The sequence below is a fragment of the Chenopodium album genome, chromosome 9 (assembly GCF_948465745.1).
Source record: "Chenopodium album chromosome 9, dcCheAlbu1.1, whole genome shotgun sequence".
Lineage (NCBI taxonomy): Eukaryota > Viridiplantae > Streptophyta > Magnoliopsida > Caryophyllales > Amaranthaceae > Chenopodium > Chenopodium album.
The window spans coordinates 53,774,772-53,786,135 of record NC_137842.1 but is presented as its reverse complement, the minus strand read 5'-3'; positions in this window follow the sequence as shown (position 1 = coordinate 53,786,135).

Here is an 11,364-nt window from a genome sequence, read left to right as displayed (position 1 = left end):
AAAAGGAAGATATGCCAAAGGCAACCCAGAAAGAAACTAAAGGTAAAATGTTCATTTATATTGTAAATAATAAAAATTTTACATTCTTTTCCATAAATGATCATTTACAATTTATCATTTGATCATTTAATATGCAGCAGAAATGACATATGATTATTATGAAATTGAGGATGAGACTGATCTAATATCTGAGGATTTGGATAGTGCACGTGTAAATGATGATCCAGCTCCATCATCTCAAAAGAGTGAACAATCAAGCCAAAGGAAAACAAGATACAAAACAGTAGCAAGAAAAAACAAAAATAAAACCCCTATAGTGCCAAGTACAAGAGTTACAAGAAGCCAAGGTAAACATAATACTTTTGTATTTAATGTTAAATAGAAAATATTTATCTTTACTAACAAAAAGTTTAAAAACACAATAGATGTTTTGTTAGATGAATCTGCTAATGAAGGCCAAAAGGAGGCAACTGCTGATCCTGCTGAAGTATCCACAAAAAAAGGTGTGGAAAGAAGAATTTCTCCAAGGAAATCTGCAGCACCTACTCCAATAAAACAAATGGCAGGTGCCCCTGCTGAATATGTTCAAGCACCTATTAGAAAAATGGATGGTGCTCCTGCTGAGAAAGTTGTGGAACAACAAGGAAAAAAGGGTAAATGTTCAATTGATTAAAAGTTTGTTATGTTTTAATTAATTTAATATTTGTATGTAATATATAAAACTTTAAAATTATATAGGTGGAAAAAAGAGACCTGCAGGACAATTGCAGAAAACTTCTAAGGTTGCTGGCAAAAGAAAAGCGGGTATACAATGATTTGTGATAAAAGTTCAATTTCAATGTATAGAATGATCATATATAAAAACTATATTGTTCATTTTGTCATTTGATTAAATTTCATTTAAATACATGGATAATCATATATGATGACTTTTATATTCATGTCAATTTTCAGCTGCCAAGAAAAATGTTGGAAAAAGAAAAAAAATTCAAGAAGTGCCATCTGATGAACCATCTCAAGATCCTTCTGACAGTGGTGATGACAGTGAAGAATCTGTCTATAAAGCTGAAAAAGAACCTGATAGTGAGGAAGATGATGAATTGGAGGATGAGGAGGAGGAGGTTGAAATTAAGCCAAAGAAGAAAAAAGCAAAGAAGGAGGAGAACGTGGTGAAGCCAAAGGTCGAGAAGAAGGTGCAAGAGTTGGTTGTGTATAAGTCAGAAGGTGAAGATAAGAATAAAAGGAAAGCAAAAATTACTCAACAAAGGTTTTATTAATTAATGTTTACATGTTTAACAATGCAGCAAATTATGTGCACAAATAATGTCTGCAGAGAGGGGTCAACAATGGAAAAAAGATGTAAGGAATTCATAGAAAGAATAAACAATGAATTGAAGATGTACAAAATCAAAAGCATTGTTGGATACAAACAGGTAACATCAATACATATATTATAACATGTTCAATTCTAATAAATTAAATGTTCAATAACAATATATTATTTGTTCAGATATTTTTTCCAGTAGCAACTGCCAATCATTTTTTCGTGTTGTGCATCAATCATATGAAGGATACCATCCATATCATCGACAATAGAAAGCTACCACAACATGTATCAGTACCTCAAAAGTATCTTGACCAACCAAAAATGATTGTAAGTTAAAATATTATTCAATCATTTTGATAAATGACAAATTTTTATTATATATAATTTAAATGTTCATTTTCTGATCAATAAATATTCACTTATTGATTGATAAATGTTCAAAACAGCTAAAAGGATTGGCTGCATACATGAAACACATTGGTTATAAGGATGCAAGTTTCATTGAAGATTATCAAATTGTATTGGAAAAAATGAAATGGCACAGCAATGCCGACTACACAGACTGTGGAGTCTACATCATGAAGCATATGGAAACTTTCACTGCTGATCCTAATGAAAAATGGATTTGTGATTTGAAAGCAAACAACGTAAGTATATCAATTGTTCAATTATATAACATGTAATGTTCATTTATATAACATATAATTGTTCTTAACTTATAATTCATTCTTATTCGCAGCTGAACCAAATAAGGAAACTGAGGATGCAATACACAGCTGAACTGATGCTTTTTGAAGAAAACACTAAGTCTAGGATTAACAGAAGAAAAGCAAGAAAGTTGGAAAAATAGTAGTAATATAGTCATATTTCATATAAAGACAATTTCATGTATAATCAATATTTCATATTTAGACAATTTCATTTACATATCAGCATTATTATTTTAAAAAGTTTGTATTTGGATATTTCTTTTTAATCAATTTCATGTATAAAAAAATTACATATAAAATGTTCATTTATTTAAGCATAAATGTTCATATTAAACTATGATCATTTATATGACCATTAAATGTACAAATACAAAATGATCATATATCATAAAAAGTTGCATGTGTTGATAAAATCATATATAATACTATGATAAATGATCAAATATGAACACATAATGTACATATATAAATAATAAAAAGAACATATTTTCAAAATATATATATATATATATATATAAATGGAACTGTTGATAATATTTGGTAGAAACACATTCTAATATCAATAATGGTGTAAAAAAGATATATAATCTGACAATATAATTCTTAAAACAAGTATGAAATACTGATGAGCTCTCTTATTTACCACTATTAGCTAATCTCTTAGCTACATTAGTATAAAAAAAGCTAAAAATCTATCATACTTGGTAGAAAACTGTCCAGAACCAACATCATCATTTCTTGTAACATTAGAAGCACTCTCATTATTAGCCCTTGAAGAAGTAGCACCAGCTTGAACATTCTTTTGAGTAGAAGGAAGAACAGTAGAATGTATTGGAACTGTTGGAGCCCTAACAAAGTAATGATCATTCAAAGAACCAACACGCACCCTTTTCGAAACATTTGTAGATGTATATCCACTAGCATTGGCTTGAACATTCTTTTGCATAGAAGGAAGAATAGAAGAACGTATTGGAACTCTTGGAGCTCTACTAGCAGCATTATCATTCACAGAACCAAAATGAACCCTTTTTTGAACATTTGTAGATATATGTGAATCCTTTTCCTACACAAGAAAATTAAACATTATGAGACAATTAAATGTTCAATTTCTAAAAACAAAATGAACAAATAAGATGATATTACCTTAGCAATAGCAGAAATATCTAGATCAACAGATATATTGGATTGAAGAGAGCTTTCGCCAGTAGCCTTTAAAAAAAATTTGAAAATGTTAAAAATGTACATATAAATGGAAAGTACAAAATGCATCTATTAAAAATTTTGTAAATACCTAATCAACCTCATTTAGAACACTTTGATCAGAATCCTTTGAGCTAGAAGGAATATCTACAACCTATAATTTATTATTATAAATTAATTTTTATAAAATAATTATAATAATATTCATAAAATAAAGAAAATAAATAAATTAACCTGATGTAAGGGGTTTTCAAGAACAATTAAGTCAGTAGGATCATTTACAGAATTGGCATAACTAATTGCAAATCCATTCTCATCAAATTCCTAGCAAAAAAAAAAAAAAATTATGTTTGAAATATATATATATAAATGTTCATTCTTGAAGATAATATTGTATGTAATGAATTAAATGAACATATATGATAACATAAATGATCATAAATACCTGAACAACAGCTTGGCCTTTAGCTCGTATATAAGGAGTATAAATAGCCTTTCTCTTCCTCCAATTACCCTTTGCTTTGTTGCATGCTTTCTCTAAGGCACTCTTTGGCCTAAAATTCCTCTCACCAGCAGGCCTTGATTTTTGTGGATTCTTGACTTCATGATTAACAATTTCAATACCTTCGGCAGGCTCACTAAAATCTATAGCACCAGAAACTCTCTCAACCTTTTCCTTTAAAAGGTTAAAATAACAATCAACCTCTGCCCTTGCATTCAATGAATTTTGACAACTTGTTACCAACTTGACAAATTTCCTTAGTGTTTGTGACCTCCACACACTTGTAGCCACAACATTAGTTCTCAAAGTTGGTTCTTCAATACCATGACTACACATAGCAGCCTTTGTCCAGCGTTTCATTATGTACTCTTGTGGAATATTACGAACACAATGCAAATGATATACTCGTAGAGAATGAGAGCAAAGCAAACCAGTTTCACTAAAGAACATGCAAGTGCAAAAGATTGCATGTGTTTCTTTATTAAAAACAACTTCATGTTTAACAATGTCCTTCCCAGGATGCCAAAGATGATACGAATATTCAGGAAAATGCAAACCAGAATCTCGACGATCATATGCAGTACCTTTGATGAACTGCTCTTCAAAAAGCACATAAGCCTGAATAGTATATATAGTTCTTGCATGAACTAAGATCCCAATGTTAGCAAAAGCTAAATGTCTATTTCCCCTCAAATTATTGTAATCTATACCACCTTCTTTGCTTCTCCACTCAGAAACAACATCTAGAAAAACATGGTAAAAGTCACATAGACCTTGTGTCTTATTAAGTCTATGTGAAACTGACTTATTAGTAGTTTCACTACGTTGAGAAGATAGAATACCACCAGACCAAAACTTCTTAGAATAAGCTGGACACCACATCTCCTTTATTTTGTACAAATTACACAACCAATTATCATTTGCACAATTATATTTCACCAAAATTCTGTGAAGCAGAAATGAACATTTATCATTTCAATAAAGAACATAAAGAAAGTAATTGCATGAACATTTATATAAATATAAATGTTCATATTTAAACACAAAATTTAAATAACCATAAAGATGTACAGATTCCATATAATAATAGAATGACAAATGATCAAATTAAAACAAGTAATGTACATATATGAATAATAAAATGATCATATTTTAAGAATTATCAAATAGACAGAAAGAATAAAATATAAAAATATTACCTTTTCCAGAAATACTCAAACTCGACAGGGGTTTCTCAATATTTCAATAAATAGCTGAACAAATCTGTAAAACCATCCAAAGCTCTCAATGCTGCAATATGCTTCTTTGAATTTTGCTCAAGATGCTATACACATAATCGATGATGGACAGTTGAAGGGAATATGTTTCTTATACCCGCAACAATGGCTTATGCTTGATCAGTCATAATAGTAATGGGACTTTTCTTTCCCATTGAATAAAGAAATGTATCAAATAACCAATCAAAAGAATCAGTGCGCTCATTAAGAATAAAACCCATACCAAACATCACATTTTTACCATGATGGTTCATCCCAACAAAAGGAGCACAAATCATTCCATATTTATTAGTTTTATATGTTGTATCAAAGACCAATAAATCTCCAAAGTAATGATAATCTCTGAGCATTCTTCCATCGCGCAAAAAAAAAACTAACCAAGGCACCACTATCATCTTGCTCAAAATCATAATAAAAATCTGCCTCATCTACATGTCTCTTTGCAAAATACTTAATCAACTGATTGCTATCACATCCATCAAGTTTGGCAGCTTTATCATATGATAATGCATTATACACATCTGAAGCCGTAAAAGTAAGGTTAGGAGACCCACCAACCTCCTTTTTTAAAGCCCTAAAAGAATCAGCAACTTTTACTCCACTCATTTTCAATGTAGAAATAAATCGAAGTTGTTCATCATTAACACTCCTTTGAGACCTTATTAAATGCCTCTTTTCAACAGGAATCATATCATGATTATGAACCATTTCATGTCTTGAACATGTCCAAACACCATCATGATCAACAAAAAACTGTATAAAGGCATTACAACCAGTTCGACAATCAAGCTTCTCATAAGCCCTACGATTCCTACACTTATCATCCTTATAACCCTCATTAGCACAAAGAAATCGTTTCTTCAATAATGAGCCATCTCTTCTCCACTTACACTTCCTAACTCGAACTCCAAAACCCTTCCTAAAAGCGTACTCATTATACATTTCATAAGCTTCGTCTTCAGATTTAAATTCTTTATACAATAATTCAGACTTCTCTGCCTCTTGATATACAATACCATCCTTTTTTCCCACTACATAAATATGTGAAATAAAATTATGATCAACATCAAAGCATAAAATGTACAATAACAAAACAACAAATAATCAACTATAAATAAATTTAAAATCTAATATAATTAAAAATGATCATGTACACAAATGATCATTTATCAATTTAAAATGAACAATATGAAAATATATCAGTAACTCAGTAACAAACAATAAAACAAATGATAATATAAAAATGATTATTTAGAATAATACATTTGATCAAGAAAACTTTAAAATGTTTAACAAATTAAACAAAACAAATTAAAACACATTACAACATAAAAACAATTTAATTTAAGATCTAGCAAAACAAAGTGTACTAAAATGTACTCCGATTCTTAACATGCAAAAAATCAAATCGATAAACAAATCAAAATTATTAGCGAAATAATGAACATCAAAATACAAACAAATCAGAATTCGTTGATGAATAATCAAAATCACAATGAACATGCAGAAATTATAAATTACGATATCAAAATCAATTACAAAATCAAAATCAATTACGAAATCAAAATCAATTACAAAATCAAAATCAATTACAAAATCAAAATTACATGAAACATTCATCAATTACAGAATAAAAGAGCATCAAAATACAAACAAATCCAGAAATTATAAAAAACTAAAGTAATAAAACAGAGCATAACATAAACACAAAGAAAAAAATAAATAATAAAATTAGGATCATAATTGCTCACATTGATGAACAAATGAATCAACCAATGGAACACCAGATGGAAGAACAGCTTCACAATCTCGATCAAAATCAACAGTAGAAGAATCATCCATCACGAAAAATGCAGAAATTAGATGAAATAAAATTGAAGAGAGAGAAAAAATAAGAACAAAATCAATTGAAGAGAGAGAAAATAAATGTTTAAAATGATATATATATATACATAGCTTGAGTAAAAAGAAAAGAAATAAAAAAAAAATAAAATTAAAAAACTAGCCAAAAATGGCAAGAAAAAAAAGGGAAAGAAAAAAAAAAGGAATCATCAAAATGACGAAACACAGCAAAACGACGTTGTGGGGAGGGGGGTGCAGGTAGGGATGGCAACGGGTCGGACTCGGAGCGGATTATGCTAAATCCGACTCCGACCCGACAGGAAGTCGGAGGTTAAATCCGACATCCGACTCCGACTCCGACTTCTATATCCGACCTCCGACTCCGACTCCGATCCGACCCGACTCCGAGTTTTTTTTTTTCATTATTCAATATACTTTGAGATGTTGGGCTATTTGGGCCTTTACAACCCACACCCAAATGCCACCATGATCCACACAAAAAATCACTATCTATTGGAGTTGGAGTCGGATAATCCGTTAAAGTCGGACATTTGTCGGAGTCGGATTTTTTGTAGGATCCGACTCCGACCCTCCTCCGACTCGGAGTCGGATTATTTTAACGGAGTCGAACTCGGATTACTTTTTTCTCGGACTCGGAGCGGATATTTTACCTCGGATCGGGGCGGAGTAGGGTCGGATCCGGACTAGATTGCCATCCCTAGGTGCAGGTAGAGGAAGCTACACAGGAGACTAGTGTAAATATTGTACTTTTGAACCCGATAGCAACCCGACCCATTGTAAACCGAAACCGTTTAAGCCCAACAAAACTCGATAAACCCAAATCGTTTACAACCTGTAACTGGTTAGGATTGAACCGTTTATAACCCGTAAAAAGTTATGATCGAACCGTTTACAACCCGTAATTTGTTATAATCGAATCGTTTATAATCCGTAAGTCCGTAACCCGTTATGACCGTAAAAAAAAAATTTCGTTTTTTTATGGTATATTTTATCAATAGTAAAACAAAAGGGTTTAATTTGAATTATAAAGTATTTATATTGAAAAGGTTTGGAATTTTATGCTACAATATTATGGTAATTTTGTGTAGAACTACCCTAAAGATAGGGTCCTTTGTGAACAACTACCCATTTATATTGACAAGCTCTTGCGCGCGTTGAATTATTATTTTCTAGAGCGGTCAAGCTTGGACCTTAAGCAAGCCTTTCTCGGGAAGTAACCCGTGTTTTATTGCTTTCATTTTCTTTTCTTTTTAGAATAGATTTTCTCTCATGGAAATATTTGTGTTCCTTTTGCTAGGTACATGACTTGATATACTTTGGTGTTTCGATTTGGATCAAGAATCAAGGAAGCTTGACACCTATTTTTGCTAGCATATGGAAACAAAGTTCAATTCTTGAGAATTTAGCTTTGAAAGGTCTAATTGGGTCATTTGCGGGTATTTACACCCACCTAAAATCCGGTAATATCCTTCCTTGCTCTTTCTCTAATGGTTGATGCCATGTTGGACATATGTTGGTTGGTTGGATTGATCTCCTTGTTTTCCCCTCCCATGGATTATTTGATTTATGTTTGAGTGTATAGTCTCATTCAAGCTTGGGGGAGGGTATTCTATCATGTTTGATGGGATGTTGATTCATATATGCTATGCACCTTTGTATATGCTTTTCCATGTTCTTATATTTTGAAAAACTCAAAAAAGATTTTTGTTTCTATCAAGGAAAATTTGCAATGTGTTTTGTTTTGTTCTTGCTTTGGACATAATAACATTTGAACTTGTATAATTGAGTGCTTTTCTTCCTAAATGGTAGTGGTGTGCACAGTTTGAGATTACGTTTGGTTGATTCAAGGATAAAGCATGTTAAGGTAGTTGTCTAGAACTAGGGGGATCATGAAGCCGGATTCTACTTGTTTGTGGCATGTTTGGTAGTTTCTCCCTATCTTCGATTTGACAAACTTAGTGAGTTTTTGCTATAACCATGTGAGATTTATATTTGTTCAAGCTTTCATCATATTCTTGCATGAGCGGCATGGGGTCCTTGACTTTGCAAGCCTAATCTATAAAGCTTGATGTATGATTCTTAAACCCGAGACCGAGCTATCTAGGGAGGACAAAGGCACCTTTTTCGGGGTGGTATTTTTCATTTTTAGGTTAGTTTGATTCATATTTGTTTTTGGTTTTCCATTTGCCTTCTTGCAACCATTTGATCCTTATACCTTCTTTTCAAGCCACATCTTTAGTTCTTTGGCCTTTTGTTTCATTTTCTTTCTATTCTTGGTTTTTTGTGAAGCAAATTGATCACGTATGATGGAGTTTGTGGTGGATAAGTTGGAAATTTGGTTTTCATGAGTGCTAGTTTGTGATTAAGTCTTCTTTGTGAATAATGGCAAGTGTTTGAGTAAAAGCCGTCTTTAATCATAAAAGGCATGGACTAATAAATTTCATTATAGAAAAAGCCGTCCGAATTTAGCAAAAGGCGAGGACATTGCAAGTTTAAGTAATAAAAAAAAAAAAAAAAAAAAAAAAAAAAGAAAAAAAAAGAAAAAAAAATTTGAAAAAAGTGAAAATTCAAAAATATTTTGATGTATTCTTTTCTCCTTCTAAGCATTGAGGACAATGCTTCATTTAAGCTTGGGGGAGAAGCGTTTATGCTTTTTGTATATATTTCTTGTGAGTATAGCTTCAAATAAGCTTGGGGGTGTTGCTTTTGCTTGGTGATTTCTTGATCGTGTTGTTAAGGATTGATCACCCTTTTGCTTCACTTTTTAGGAAAACCTCCAAATTTTAAATTTTAGCCTACCTTCACCCTTTATGCCTTATGTTACAACCTTGGGGAAAGACCTTTCGACCTAGAAAGTTGAGTCACTATTCGGGGGAGGGAATCATGGGTCATTGCCTAAGGAAAGGGGATGCGAAGTCAAGATGTCGAGTAGCCCAAAAATTTGATCTTTTTCCGGTTCCTTCGCGGAATCTATGAGATGCTCACTATGGGGAGATATGAGATTAGTAGGGGGAACGCGGTAAGACCGTTTGGGATGAAAGTGGAGTGTGATAACTAGTTCCTATGCTTAGTATTTTTATGTTTCAATCAACCTTAGGTATCTTATAGCGTGCACTCCCTTACTTGTTTAGAAAGATTTGCATTCATTGTGCTTGTACATTTGCAAAAGTCCTTTCATGAACATTTGTTTCCTTTTCTTGTATTTTGTTTTCTTTTTCATGCTTTGCCTTGTTTGTATTATTATGAGAGTTATGGGTAAACTCTTAGGATACCCTTACGAGAGCATCACTCGTCCTCTAGGGCGATCTAGGGGTTTAAATGACTTGTCTTTAGTTGCTAAAATTGACCGTGATTCCTACGAAAGTGAGTTAGTGTATATTCCCATCTTCTCTAGTTTTCTCGTTTCTTTCTTTGCTTGAATAATGTCATCATTTTTCCCTTGGGTTGGATTTTGTTTTGCTCGAGGACGAGCAAAAGTTTAGCTTGGGGGAATTTGATCCATGCCATTTATGGCACCTTTAGGCTATGTTTTCTTTATATTTCTATGCTTCTTTGTAGTCGTTTATGTCGTGTTTTTAGAGAATAATGCTCGATTCGCGTGTTTTTGTGTTTGTTTAGAGAAATGCATGCTTTTAATGGCTTTCTTATCATTTTATTCATTTCTCGGCTATTTCTCTTGCTTCTCCGTTTCTTTGTCTTGTTTTGTAGGTACGTCGCGGTCTATATATTCATGGGAATTGAAAATAGTAGGATCAATATGCACTTTTCGGAATTGAATTTGAGTTTGAAACAAAGGAAAACGAAGGATTGCAAAGTATCAAATAGGACCTTTGTGCATTTTTTTAGTCATATATCAAGTTTTACAGATTGGATTAGGGTGATTCAAGTTGGGTTGGAAACTAGACTTGAAGAGCTTTCCAATGATAGGTCTCACGCCTTCATACGATTCTTAGATCGGAAGTTACAGCCTTCTGAAGTTGGCCCTGGAAAACTGCCGCGGGCGCGGGCTACAGTACCCGCGGGCGCGGGGTTGCTGCAGCTCCAAAACTGCCGTATTTGGGCAGTAAGCACCCGCGGTTGTCCCGAGGGCGCGGGCTTGGGCCGCGGGCGCGGCTATCGGGGTGTCCGTTCCCCTCCGCGGGCGCGGGTTTCTGGGTCTTTTACGATTTTAAGCTTCTTTTCTCCTTTTGTTTATATAGTTTTTGGTTTCCTTTATTCTTCATTCATGTATTTCTTTAGTTTTAGAATAGTTTTCTCTCTCTTAGGTTGAGAGCTTCTCTCTCTAGATTAGGCTAGATTAGGAGTAGTTTTAGAGAGAGAAAGTGAGGAATTTCAATGGTGATTGAGAGATTGAAGATGCAAGTGTGACAATTGTGTTCAAGATCTTCTCTATTATCAATGATCATTCTTAACTCTATCTCACCTTATTTATTTGTTTAATTTCATGTTTGTTTGGTTTAATTTTGAATTTTGATGCTTGATTAG